The sequence below is a fragment of the Ostrea edulis genome, chromosome 1 (assembly GCF_947568905.1).
Source record: "Ostrea edulis chromosome 1, xbOstEdul1.1, whole genome shotgun sequence".
Taxonomy (NCBI): Eukaryota; Metazoa; Mollusca; class Bivalvia; order Ostreida; family Ostreidae; genus Ostrea; species Ostrea edulis.
Window position 1 is genome coordinate 57623421 of NC_079164.1, and position 13701 is coordinate 57637121.

Here is a 13701-nt window from a genome sequence, read left to right on the forward strand (position 1 = left end):
TTTGATTGCATATTATGGCCCAACCCTATTTCAAGGGAGGGGGTTGGTGATGTCACGATTTAAACAAACTTGATTTACACAATCAATGAAGCCTTCATATAAGTTTTCTCTTTTTTTGGCCTAGTAGAAGATTTTTAAATGATGCCATTAAATTTTCAAAACGTCTTAATTATCTCCCCTTGAAAGAGAGTGTGGCTCTCCATTTGAACAAACTTCTATCAACTTGACCCAAGGATGCTTTCTGGCACGTTTGGTTGAAATTGACTCAAATAGTTCTGGAGAATAGGAATAAATGTAAGTGGAAAGTTTACAGACAACACACAACAAACTCCAAACAACAGAGAAAAAGATGGGCACAGGGCACTAATAAATAAACAAGAGGTATATGGGCCACATCACTCACCGGAGCACTTTGGCTACAGAAAAGCAGAAATCAGTTCAGAATTGAAAAGTTTAAATGTATACATGTTAGTGTTTCCAACCTACCACCCAGGGGGGTATGACTTGAACAAACTTGAATCTACACTAACTAAGGATATTTCCATATTTCTCTGACTAAATATAGCATACCCGGTAAAAAGATTTTAATTTTTTTTTAAAACTATATTTCAATTTAAAACATTGATCTTCTATAATGGCCCGTTCTTCCCCCGGGGGTTATGATTTGAGCAAACTTGAATCTACAATGCCTGAGCATGCTTATGTATAAATATGACTAATGATGACTTTGCTCTTCTTGAGAAGATTTTTAAAGATACTTCCTCTATATTCAAATATAAAACTCTGATCCCCTGTTGTGGCCCTACCCTATCCCTGAGGGTCATGATTTGAATATACAGTATGTTATGAAGCTTTCATAAGTTTCATATTTTCCGGCCCAGTGGTTCTTCAGAAGATTTTTAAAGGATGCCACAAAATTTTCAAAAATTATCAGTTATTTCCCCTCGAAAGAGGAACAAACTTCATTTGAACAAAATTTAATCCTTCACCCCAGAATACTCTGTAACAAGTTTGGTTGAGATTGGCCCAGTGGTTTTGGAGAAAAAGATGAAAATGTGTAAAAAGTTAACAATGACGATGCCAACGACAGACAACGGACAAATTTGGATCAGAAAACCACACTTGAGCCTTTAGCTCAGGTGAGCTACAATGACTACATTTGTAAATTGAGTCTTTGACGTGGGTGAAACAATAAAATAGGAAGTAGAATAATGTTACCTGCAGAGTGTCATCTTTACAGAATGGTCTTGTAAAGGACATCCCCCCATGGTCTTCGTATATTATTGTTATAACTTTTCTCTCCTTATCGGGAAATGCTATGACAGTGTCTTCTGCCATCTGCAAAAACAATTGATACATAATTAATTCAACATAAATTTTTAAAACTAAAACTGCACAATATTTTGTGAATTATTCAGAAAAGTCTGTGACATGGCCTGTCTGGACTTTCATGGCTTTAGCTCTTTGAGAAGCATAACTATCAATAAGATTCATGAATCATGTATGCACTTCTTAGTTTAAGAAGCTTTAATGAACTGTTATTATAATGAAAAGCACAAATAAACCTCACACGTGTATTGTCAAAAATAAGCTAATATTATTCAATTGTTCATGCACATTATCATTAGAATACGCAACTTCCAAGATATCAGCTCTTCTGTGATGGAGGTACGTTTAGTATTCTGTTGAACACTAGGTGGGTACAAGATGTACACATATATTATAGATTAGCACTGTAAATAAGGATAAAATTTATGAAACCATAAATTTTGTTCATATCAGCCGTTGGTATACATTAAACTGACCATATCAAGAATAATATTTGTTGAATTAGGCCATGAAATCAAAATTTGAAATAATTTTTATTTCCTCAACTGCAAGAGTGATATACTTTAATCAAAGAAAAATGAGATTATCGATTTCTTTTTTTTTTTTTTTTAGCTTTAGCTAATATTGTGTGTTCCTGCAGTCTGTGTGGTTGCATGATGTCTGATAATCGGCCTTTAGGCAATATATGAAGGCAGTGATGAGCATTTGTACCCACCACGTGTGCATGAAAGTATGTTTTGTGTCTCACTGTGGGTAAGAGTTCCACAAAGGGAACGAACTATTGGACAACTCGGAAATTGCGTATTAGACCCAGGTGACCTCAAGAAGGTATATAAAACAATTTTCTATCAATTTTCAACATGAAAGTCCACCACGTTAAGAAATCCAGATACACACAAGTTGGTTCTATAAAAGTTCTGTTACTGAAGATGTACCTATTAAATTGTAATTTTTATGTCTTTTTTATATATATTACTGTTTGAGATGGATGAAACATGGAGAAAAGTCCACGCATTTACAAACCTTTCTTCTCTTTATCTTCATTTCCATGAGCTGGAAAAGATTTTTATCAATTGAAAATAATCTGAATTCTTAGAATATGTAAAATCAAGAAACACATGGAATAAAAACAGCCACAACAACACAACACTTTTTTCCCACAAAACAAAGTACAGTATCTAAGATTTCTGTTGAACTTTACTTTGATATTTATTTCAATATTGATTGGACAGGAAAATACATAAAAATATGCATAAATTTAAAAATGAATATATAGTAAAGAAGTTTGCTTTATGAAGTTCATAGGATTTACAGTGTTGTAACACATGAACATTTTCTTTGGCCTTCATTCCAATAATTTAATTTACTGATAATTTATAATCACTGTTGTACCAAGTACTTACATCAAAGAACTCTTTTACCTCCAGGTCTATGATCTGTAAATGAAAAAATTGTCTTATATTTGATAAGTTATTTCAGGAAATTCAGAACAAGAGGCCCACAGGCCTCATCGGTCACATGATTAAGAGTGAAAAAGTATCACTACTCCAAAGGGCTATGAAACCTACAAATTTTTTTTTTTTACTGTTCTGAATATCTAAGCTAAATTCTAATGTTCAGCAACAGTATAAAACAAGATTTAAAAAAAATCCAATTTTTTTTTTCATCCTTACCTGCTCTTTCTAATCATCCATTTAATTCCAATTTAGTATCAATAACACTAAAGAAGATGTTATTTAACTGTTTTACATATAAACACTATATAGTAAGTTTGGCCCCACCCAGAGGTCAAAACCCCTACCCCGGGAATAATGAAATTTACAATTTTGGTGGAGACTTTCCTGCTCTACATCACTAGGCATTTAGTTTTTCTTACACATGTGCGGTTGTAGAGAAGATTTTTGAAAATTGGTCAATTTTGGCCCCGCCCCTAGAGCCTCAGGGGTGCTGGAGTCCTGAAATTTATAATTTATGTCCCCCTTGTCCCAAAGATGATTCATGCCAAATATAAAAGAATTGGACTAGTAGTTATTAAGAAGAATTTAAAAATGTTATCAATATGGTTCATTTTAAGTAAGAAGGAGTTATGATATAAATTGTCATTGCAAAAGAACTAAAGTTATTATACAGAAACCATATCATGCAACTTATGATTTTCTGAAATAAAGCGTGAAAACTAAAGTGTTACACACACTGACACAAATTGAATGACAGACAGTCAGACTACAAGACTTAGACAAAGAAAATGATTTTCATTAAACTATGATGAACACGTTATCTTTTCCATAGTACAAGTCAGTATACAATGTCCTGATCATTGGGCTCTGCAAATTAAATGATTTTATTTTTCATAACTTATAATGCACTGTAAATACATATGAACTTCAGTATCTTGAACACTGATACCTTGAATACCAAATATATATATATATGTCTACAATGTAAGTGATTTGGAAGTCCCAAGCACTATTTAGTTATATTACTTATATAACATACCACATACAGACATAGATAACTTACTGGTGAATCCTCAATTCTATCCTCCTTTGAAAGCTTAAAACAGGAAAAGTAAGTATATGGTTAAGAATTTCAAGGTAGATGAATATGGGTATGGCAAACAATGTCCCTCACATGGTCTGCCCATTAAGAGGTAACATATACATGATCAATGTCCCATCAATGATGACTAAGTACACATGATCCACATTTAATTAATTACACTTAGCGCTTTTGCCGTGTAGTTCGGCTCTTCAGAGTGTAACAAGTTTTACATTGTACAATGTACTTGTTATGGCGCATATATATATATATATATATATATATATTATATATATATATATAGTCAATTACAATTGTTACAGTCCAGGATACAGTGGAATCTTAGGATTCTTATGAAATTATAATTTCCTGGATTGCCATTTCTTTAAAAGGTTCTTCAGTGTGTAATTTCATGATTTAATTTTATGAAAATAAATAAAGATCAAATTTAATAATTCGTTAAGGAGGGGTACCCATGAAATTCACAAAAACTGAGATGGTGCAGATTCAACAATAATTTCACAGGAAGCCATCCATTAAATCATCAACCCTATAGTGTCTTACACAAAGAGTAAATCACTGGGTGCAATCTGATGGCTTATAACTAAATGTAAATACTTATAGTTATCCAAAAAAATATACAATGTCATTCACATACAGAGTTAGCCTTGGCATCTGTAATTTCTGAAGGTGTTGGGTATACCTCAATGTCAGGAAGCTCAAAATCATCAGAAATCTAAAAGAAAAAAATTAATAAAACAGTATGTACAAAGATTAGTTAACACAATGCATAATTCTGAAATTTACAAGTGTTATCAAAAAGAACATTAAAAACTATACATGTATATTCATTATTGTATGATAACTTAAAGCTGAATACGACTTGTAAATAGCTATATGCCATATTAGTTTTCCTATCTCCAATATCACCACAAGGGTATATAATTATACCTTTCTCATTTGTTTTACCTGATTGCACACCTGGAACTCCTGGCTGACATGTAGTATTTCTTACATTATGTCTATAATGTTTACATTTTATTTCGCTATGTTACGTGCATTTTGTGTTTGTTTGTATTGCATTGACCTGTGCTATTGCTGTTACTTTTTCTCCTGAAGTGGTATAGTCGCACACATTTGATAATTTATTGCAGCTGAGTAACAATGGCTATGTAAGATGTACGTCCACACAGGTCATAACCATACACTGAAATACTTGGAACCATGAAGAATTTAGAGGCTTATAATAGGGGCTGAAGAAAAGGGGGAGCAAAGATAAATATGGGGACAAGCCTTTTAAGAGTCGTGTTCAGTTTTCATTGAATTTTTTTTTATTTTTTACTTTTATTAATGCATTAAAATTTCAATATGATATACAAGTACATGGCTTATTCAACTTCTTCATTTCAATGATTAAGAAACGTTAACAAAATGTAATTTTATACAATATTTTTATCAAAATTAATGTGCAATCTAATGACTTACCCTCAATGATTCATCATCATTACAGGTCTTTGATTTGTCTGTTTTTGGTGACTGCATAGAAAGAAAAAAAAGACATGTACTGTGGAATCATTAAAATTCATGGCCGCTCAATTTTTGAGGACCCCCCCCCCCCCCTCAACGAATTTTGGAAAATAGTATTAATTCATTGATCATACAAATGACTATATAAGTGGCTCAAGGTCAAAAGTTTTGGGGGCGGGCACCCTTCCTCCATACCATCTCCTTATGTTCCAAGTTTGAAGTCTTAAAGTCAAAGGGTTCTCTAGTTAGGGCCTGGACAAAATTTGGTTGAAGAAGAAGAAGAAGAAAAATGACAAAAACAATATGTCTCCCCTTTGAAGAGGAGACATAATAAAGGGGAGACACAATTATAATTGTGGTAGAATTTAACATTGGGTTACCTTGACTGGCACATCTGTGTCTTCCTCAAAAGGGCGTTTGATCACGCGAGATTAAAATTAAACATTTCAAACATGTAAAACTATCTAATTAATTTGTCAAACCATGCTAAAGAAAATTTCATTTGATAAAGAATGTTTAAATCCAAAATAACTTACTGTCTGCACATCATCTCTCTCAGAGGAACTCTTTAATGGACACATTGGCTGAAAATGAATGCACATGCAGGTACAATTCAATTTAAATGACATTTCATATTTTGGTACAAAATGCTTTGTATATTTTTCATGACTTGGTAATAAAGATATTGGCTGGAAAATCATAGAAATTACCTTCTACAAAAATACATTCATATGGAAACATTCTGCCTATAAAAAAATTAACTAAGAATTGTAATACAGTATAACTTACTAAATTGACATTAGAAGTAACATCCATGGTACTGGTAGCTGTAGTCATCTTTGCCTGTGTCAGTGTTGACAAAATTAAGGTACATATAGAACACATTCATAAAAACCACAGGCTATAATAAGTAGTAGAGTGTATTTAAAAGTATAATGTACATGTATCTATATGTAAATGTACTACATAATTTAAAACTTTTTTCTGCATTACAAAAGAAACAAGAGGCACATGGGTCACAACACTCATCCGAGTCACTATAAAACCTTGAATATATATTGTGGTCCCATCCTACCATGGGGGGGGGTGGCATATGATTTGAACAAATTTGAACAATTTATAATCTACACTTCCTGAGAAGGCTTCCATATCAATATGACTGCTTTTGAGAAGAAGATTGTACTTATATATTCCAGTGCAAAATCTTCATCCCCTATTGTGGCCCCAACCTAACCCCTGGGGTTGTGATTTGAACAATCTAGAATCCATACTTCATAAGAAAGCTTTCACAAAACTTTCACCTCTTCTGGCCCACTGGTTCTTGAGAAGAAGATTTTTAAAGATTTTTTCTTATGTAATTCAATGCAAAATTTTGATCCCCTATTATAACCCCACCCTACCCTGGGAATCATGATTTGAACAATTCTGAATCTACATTCTCTCAATAAGCTTCCACATATGTTTTACCTCTTCTGGCCAAGTGGTTCTTGAGAAGACAATTCTAAGAAATTTTCTTTATATATTTCAATGTAAAACTTTGATCCCCTATTGTGGCATCACCCTTACCCTGGGGGTCATGATTTGAACAATTTAGAATATACATTTCCTCTAGAAGCTTCCCTATAAATTTCACCTCTTCTGACCCAGTGGTTCTTGAAAAGATTTTTCAATGACCCCAACCTTATTTTAATTTTTCTGGATTATCCCCCCTTGCAAGGGGCCCTGGGCCTTTATTTGAACAATTCAGAATCCCTTTTACCCAATGATGCTTTGTGCCATTTTGGTTAAAATTGGCCCAATGGTTCTTGAGAAGAAGTTAAAATGTGAAAAGTTTACAGACAGACCAATGATGGACAGACACCAGGTGATCAGAAAAGCTCAATAACTGAACCTCCAGTTCAGGTGAGCTAAAAAGTTTGGTTTGCTGATGAAAAAACATTCAAAAACACTAAACTCCTTTTGATTTACTTACACTCTGTTCAACACTTTTTCCGCTTTTCTTTCCAAAACCTGATGGTCTCGGCATCTAGAAATAAGTTGACACTTCAAATAACCTAAACTTAAATTCATTGATCCCTGTAGGTGTCTAAGCTACGACCATTGCTACTCATAAAAGCTTATTAATAATACGCCGGTTTCGAGATACGCTCGAGTTATTTCCCTTTGAAGAACTCTCGTACATAGTAAGGCATGAAACAACTTGTTTACATGCGGGAGTGGGACGAATATTCATCATGGCATAAGTGAATGTAATCATTAAGTCTCTCATACGCTGTTTAATCACCCGAATTCAAATGATAAACAAACTATTAGTAAGTGATAAGTATTCAGGGAGTAATTAGATACATGGAATTCTTATTGTATCACGTAATTTTATTGGTAGTGGGTATCATATCCTGGATATTACTTTCAAATATGACATTGTTTTCATGTTTCTGCTTTAGTAAAACATTTCTTTCAATAGTATTTTGTGTTTCCAACATTTATATATTTAAAGAGAAGCCGCTATTAATACATTTTATTGTCTTCCTCACTGACAGTAGGTTCACTATGTCCCACTTAGGCCCTCAAAGTTCTACTAAATGTACCTCCTACACAGGAGAGCTCTTACCTCAAAACTGGCATATTACAAGCACTGTCGGTATATGAGGTTTTTAAAAAATAATTTGTACCGATGTGAAATTGTTGCAAACACATGACTTATCAGAAAGGAACAACTGGCATCAATTCAACATTATATCTTTTGATTGTAAAGCAGTGGCAGATTATAACTATTAAAGGGAAGCATTGAAAAATTGAATAGCATATCAAATTTAACCTACATTTGCATCATCTCTACATTCCTTCATTTCTTCTGTCTCAGTTCTACAGGACTGCAGCTGTAATGCATAAGAAGAAAATCTTGCATTCAAAATAACATTGTAATAATAGAACAAATAAAACATACATGTAATTCATATTTTTTTATGTTTCAAACACAAAAAATAATTTTGCACCTTTCCAAATGACCAAATATTTTAAAAGGATCCAATTGAAACTAACATCTTTATTCATATGTATTTGGTTTTGATTAAATAATAATTAGAATGCATATACTCACAGACTTGTATGATACTATGCAATTACAATTTGAAAGTCCCACAAATACATGTTCATGTAACTTTGTGATTACAAGGAAACTGCATACTTACAGATTTGGATACCTTTAAACTCGGTAACTCCAAGTCATCATGGTCATCATCAAAAAACTAAATATAGAAAATTTCCACAAAGTTCAGTTATTTTCACTTCATGAATTAATACATATGTACCTAAGCAAGGTGTGTTTGTGTTTCTCAATTTGGCTTGTAAGCACAAATAATAATAGCTTTGATCTTATATAAGCCTAATACGAATCACATTACTACTGTCATCTCCAAGGCATATCACACCTGTAAATGACCAATCAAAATTAACTTCCTCAATTTGTAGTTCCATATATACCTCAGAATTATCTTTTCTTCGATTAAATTCTTATTCAGTTTTAAAAAGTTTTGTACATCTGACAAGAATATTTAGTGTATTTTGTTGGAAAATGATCGTAACATGAGATATGGTTCTCATTTTGATTTGACTTCGAAGAAAATAAAAGTATCTGTATAAATCAATTGGCCTGACAATTTTTTGTCTCGATCTGTGAATAAAAGTTGTTAGTAAAAAAGTAAAAAAGAAGGAAAAACATCAAGTAATGAAACACTTACAGTTTCCCTAAATGTTTTAGAATCTATGACATGTATTTCAAAATTGTTAACAGTGGAATTTCACAAAATCACATTAAAATCCATCGTCGCAAACCACAGGATATAATGTTTCATTCTATTGTTCGTGATATAGAATGAAACAATGACCCGTTGATTGCGACGATTAAATCATATCATAATTTTTGCATTTGTCATCACCAGAATTGACAAGAAAATACTTCAGTTTCAACAGCTTTATAACAACTTTGAACTCTGAAAATTTGTAGATGAATTATATGTTTTCATTTTACCGGTATATCCATATTTGAAGTGACATGTATGAAATAAAATAATATATGTATTGGACAATGGTGGTTTTCCATTGAACAAGCAAATGGTTGATTGACAGACAGGTCAATCACCAAATTGAAATAAAACAACAATCAAAGGAAAACATATTCATACATAAAACTTCATTTAAAAAACAAAAACAATATAAACCTTTGGGATTTTCTGTCTGTTAAATTTTCCTACTATTTCGTGCCTGTCTAAAAGTATCAAAATTATTAAAACACTTAATTTTATTATGTAGGTGTGAAGTTTAACTAATAAAAGATAAAACTATCCAAATATGATTTGATGTCCTAGATTTGCTATCGATACACAGTATTTCCAAGTCTTTCTAATTCTCAGAATATACATTTCTTTAAAGTCATGATAACAATTCCATACAAATTTAAGGCAAACATATCCTGTACAAAATGAGGCCTCATTTATTGTTTATTTCTTGACTAGGAACTATAAATGAACATTCTGACCCATAAGTCTATCATTCCACAAGTCATAAGGTAGAAAGCTTTATATATAAACATCTTGAACATTTACAGTATATATTACTCTGAAAATTAATAACACTGTACATGTTATAACCTTCAAATCCAATTATAGTAATATGCATGTTACCAAATAACCATACATTGCTAAGTATTTGTGGATACAATCCATTATTTGGCAAAAATTTAATGCTGTCATTATAACGAGTTTAATGGAATTTTGACCAAAAACAAAGAACTTTCTGAGAGGTACCTTTTCCCTTGGCCATGGCATAAACCTTCAAAGGTTTCTTTGGCACTTTCATACTCTCAAGTTCCAATACCGTAGCATCCTCATTCATTCGTTGTAATCCACTTCTCCCCATCACATAGGGAACAAACTCTATACTCCCTTTAAAATGTTCTTTCAGGGACGTCATCCAGTCCCGAGTAGTTTGCCCAGGACTGGTCGAGATCTTCACACATCAAGTCAAACCCTCTTCACAGGGAAAAGCTCTTTTAAGAGCTTTCTTGTTTTTATCCATAACATGGATTAACAATTCCTAAACAAATGTTGAAATGTATGTAGTTTGCTATAACTAATGCATGAAATATTGACATTCCACTGCATAACGCAATCTCTTACAATGGTATTGAAAAATACTGATAATTTACAAATACATGTATATCAACAATTAGTCACACATGTGGCTTGCTCATGCACAGCGTTAGAGAATGAAAATCAAATCTATTTACTTTTATTTCACAATTTCTCTTTTTGGACCCCAGTTTCGATTTTCTTCCAACATGCCCAAAACCATACTTCTCCTTCAGTTTTGCTAAGCTTTCTTTTGCACCTATCAACAAATAAATAAATACATATATATATATATATATATATATATATATATATATATATATATATATATATATATATCAAATTCTGACATTTCAGTTACATTTCAGTTACAGCACACTGTATGCCGATAATGGATGTAAAGAAGGTAATGATATTTTGATAGCATTAATTATTCAGCTGAACTGATGAGTGTTATACATGAATTGTTGCTCTCTTTATTAATAAATGAATTGATGATATCAAAAATTTAATTGATGTGTTCTACAATTACATTGAAAAGAGCAATAATTCTATTGATGTGCGCATCAATTCAACTAATCCTCGCAATAATTGAATTATTACTCTCTTCATTTGTAGTGTGCATTTAATATGTAATTTCCGAGTTGCCCAATAGTTCTTTCCCTTTGTGGAACTCTTATGCACAGTGAGACGCAAAACATACTATCGTCCACACGCGGTGGGTACAAATGCTTATCACTAAAGGCCGATTATCAGACATCATGCAACCACCCTAACTGCGGGGACACACACTATTAGTAAGTTTATTGGTTTTCAATAATGAAATAGTTCAAACAAAAATTGATAATCACTTTTTTCTTTGATTAAAATATCACTTGTACAGAAAAGGAAATAAAAAAATTATTTCATATTTAATTTAATGGCCTAATTCAAACAAATATTATTCTTGATATGGTCAGTTTAATGTATACCAACAGTTGGTATAAACAAAATGTACACTTTCATTACTTAACCGAATTTATATAGCTAATCTATAGTATATGTATATATCTTGTACGCACTCAAGCGTTCAACTGAACACTTAACGTACCTCTTTCACAGAAGAGCTGATATCTCGGAAGTTGCGTATTAATTTATGCATGCAATAATTGCATTATTGATCTTTTAAATTGAATTATGATATCATTAATTCAATTGATGCATGCAATAATTCTTTTTATGAGAGCAACTATATGGTTAGTGATATCTTCAATTCAACATATCCACAATTGGATTAATGATCTCTTAATGACTGACTTGTTGCTTTCTTGAACTGATGTGTGCTTTAATTTCTTATACAAAAGCGTTGTAAATAATTAAAGATATCTTCAATTTAATTAAAGAGATCATAAAATCATTCGACTATCTTCAAATGCACTAATTCCCTCACATTGATGCATGCATCCACTGAATTGATGCACACAATGCCACACATCAATTAGTGCTTTCACCAATTGATTTAACGTGTGCATCAAATCAATTATCACTGTCATCAATTCAATTATTGCTTGCATCAATTCAATTGAAGAGTGCAATAACTGAATTGATATCTTCAAATAATGAAAAATATCTCTTATAATAATAAGTTTATGTTAATTTCATTCTCCATTATTTCTATGCCAAAAACAAATTCATCAAACAATAGAACATTTAATCCATTCAGATTTCTGTGAAATCTCTCTTACACCTTTTAAATATTATTCACTAGTCAATTTTACCATTTATTACCTTGGGACAAAGTTTCCTCAACATCAGATACGAGAACTTCAGTACCTGCAAATTCATTTCATAACACACTTAAACCTTCTTTTTGCAATTTCTGTTCAATACTTTCATTGTCAAGGATGGATGTTATATAATATAATTTATTGTTTCTTTTTCTGTAAAACCATGATAGTAAGTACTAACCAGGATCTGTTTCTTGAGAGGCCAAAGGTACCTTGGTACATTTTGTACCACAATTAGCACAAAAGTTTGACTTTGCGTCAAGCTTCGCACCACATTCCATACAAAACATCTGCAAAGAAATATATTACATACACAATACTTGCATCTTCTTATACAGGCAAATAATACAGTTTGAAATTTTAAAAGTCCATACATTTACAAACATTTTCTTAATGGCCACGAGTAGTCCATTAGTGAGTAAATAGACATTGACTATGTACAAGACACCATACAGCTAAGTTTATGTAGGCTATATATAGGACCGTCCTGCAAATTAGTTTCTGTAGGCTATATAAAGTACCACCATATCGTGTCCTAAACCTGCATGGCCGTATCTACCTTGCCATGCTGCAAGCATAACTGTGGGATTTTCATACAGAATCATGGACTAATGTGGCCTCCAAAAATTTTAAAAAGTGATTTCTTAAGCTGTATGCCTTCAAACACATCATGCAATCTACACAAACAATTCTCAGATAGTGGATGGCAAATAAATAATATTTTTAACAAACGCCAAGCATTTTATATATACAAATTTCAATCCATGAAAACAAATTCAATTGGTTACTCCTCCTAGGCACCTGATCCCACCTCTGGTGTGTCCGGGAGTCCGTGTTTGACCAACACTCTATTTTGTATTGCTTATAGGAGTTATGAGATTGATCACTGTTCGTTACCTTCACCTTTCATTATTAAAACACGCACATACAGATATATATCTAGTAAGTTATCTATGTCAAATTCAGTCAATCACAGTAATGGAAATGGTCAAGGAAAGTTAAATGACAGATGGTTAATGTGCAAATAGCCAAGAAAAATTACTGCATGCTGGTTGTGTAAATATATACATCGTGTCAAGATTTAAAAAAAAAGGGGGGGGGCAGAAAAATGCTATAGATCTACATTGATAATAATACACATTATTCACATTCTATCACCCACTAAAATATACTGTACACATACCTTTTTGACAGATGGATGTACGTATTATATTAGATGATAGATCTATCGTAAGGCTCAGTTCAAGTTGCACTACTCACTACTCAGATCATATAACGACACTAAATCATGTGATTTCCCTATCACTCAGACGCTTGCTTACAGTCACGCATGAAATAATATTTGCCTTCACGCTTCAAATAATATCTGCCTTCACGCTTCATATAATATCTGCCAATCTGAAGTCGGAGAT

The 13701-nt window shown here is 32.4% G+C and overlaps 1 pseudogene; it reads right to left on the reverse strand.

The window, feature by feature from the left end:
- Window positions 1-867: 867 nt before the first annotated feature.
- Window positions 868-12579, reverse strand: LOC130047941 (uncharacterized; annotated as a pseudogene).
- Window positions 12580-13701: the final 1122 nt, after the last annotated feature.